We start from the raw sequence: 1,371 nt of genomic DNA, 5'->3' as shown, positions 1-1,371 counted from the left end.
GAGGCAGCTCCCCTCAGGACTGGCTCAGAACAGAACATGTGCTATACAAGGATTCCTTCCTCCTTTTATTTTTTTAACCAACAAAAGCACACATATTATTTTAAAAGAATTGCCTCTATTTTAGGGAATAAGAAAGAGCATGAGCCCTGCCAGCATGGCTCAGTGGTTGAGCATCAACCTATGAACCAGGAAGTCATGGTTCGATTTCTGGTCAGGGTGCATGCCCAGGTTGTGGGCTTGATCCCCAGTAGGGGGCGTGCAGGAGGCAGCTGATCAATGACTTCCTCTCATCATTGCTGTTTCTATTTCTCTCTCCCTCTCCTTTCCTCTCTGAAATCAATAAAAATATATTTTAAAAAAAGAAAGAGCATGATAAGGGCAGTGACAATATTACAAAACACAAAAGTAAACATGTTTCTAAGGTCTCTGTTTATGTGTGAGTATGTTTTTAATCCTCACCTAAGGAGATTATATATATATTATTTTTCCATTGATTTTTTTTTTTTTAGAGAGAGAGAGAGTGGAAGAGAGATGGGAAGGCAGAGAGAAATATTGATGTGAGAGAACACATCGATTGGTTGCCTCCTGTACTTGCCCTGACCAGGGCCCGGGCTGGGGAGAAGCCTGCAACTGAGGTACATGCCCTTTGGTCTGCAGGCTGATGTTCTATCCACTGAGCCAAACTGACTAGGGCCCTGAGTATATTTATTGAGAGTGGGAGGGAGAAGATGAGGGGAGACAAAGAGAGAGAAACCTCTCAGATTGATTGGTTGCTTCCCACACATGGCTCTGGAGATGAACCTGCAACCCAGGTACCTGCCCTCAACCAGGAATCAAACCAATGATCTTTCCATGTGCAGGCTGATGCTCTAACCATTGAGCCTACCAGCCAGGGCTAAGGTCTCTGCTTCTGTAACAGGCTGGTCCTTAGGAGAGAGCACCTGGTTTCCTCTGAAATAAAACTGGAAACTCCATTACACTTTGGATTCCTGTCACTTCCCACCTTCTTCTTATCTTGAAGGACGTTCCTAAGTCTCTCCTTTTTCTGAATCAACACTTACCTTGTTGGGGACTCAAGGAAAACTCTGGTCCTTCCCTCGCCGCATGGACAGTGGACTTGGTGTGACGCCAAAGCAGAGGCAGTCAGCGCAGCTGACTCCCAGGTGGGCCTGACTGGACAACTTGTCTGAGCCTTTTACCATTTCCTCTTCCCTCCCTTCCAAATTCCTGACCATCAACAAGGTTTCAGACATTGTGAGGAGAGAGGAGTAACACACGGACCATGCACAGTCTCTGCCAGCGAGGAGCTTCATGAATAGTGGAGTCAGGAGAGTAAGGAGCCAATAGGTGCACTGTGCTGAGTCCTCCAAT

The 1,371-nt window shown here is 46.2% G+C and overlaps 1 protein-coding gene across 1 annotated transcript in view; it reads right to left on the bottom strand.

Moving 5' to 3' along the window:
• Positions 1 to 1,371, bottom strand: part of LOC102774320 (HLA class II histocompatibility antigen, DQ alpha 2 chain) — a 34,744-nt gene that overhangs the window by 1,816 nt on the left and 31,557 nt on the right. The window lies entirely within an intron of this gene.

Source organism: Myotis davidii, unplaced genomic scaffold, assembly GCF_000327345.1.
Source record: "Myotis davidii unplaced genomic scaffold, ASM32734v1 scaffold2031, whole genome shotgun sequence".
In the NCBI taxonomy this organism is placed as follows: Eukaryota; Metazoa; Chordata; class Mammalia; order Chiroptera; family Vespertilionidae; genus Myotis; species Myotis davidii.
This window is presented reverse-complemented; position numbering and strand designations above follow the sequence as displayed.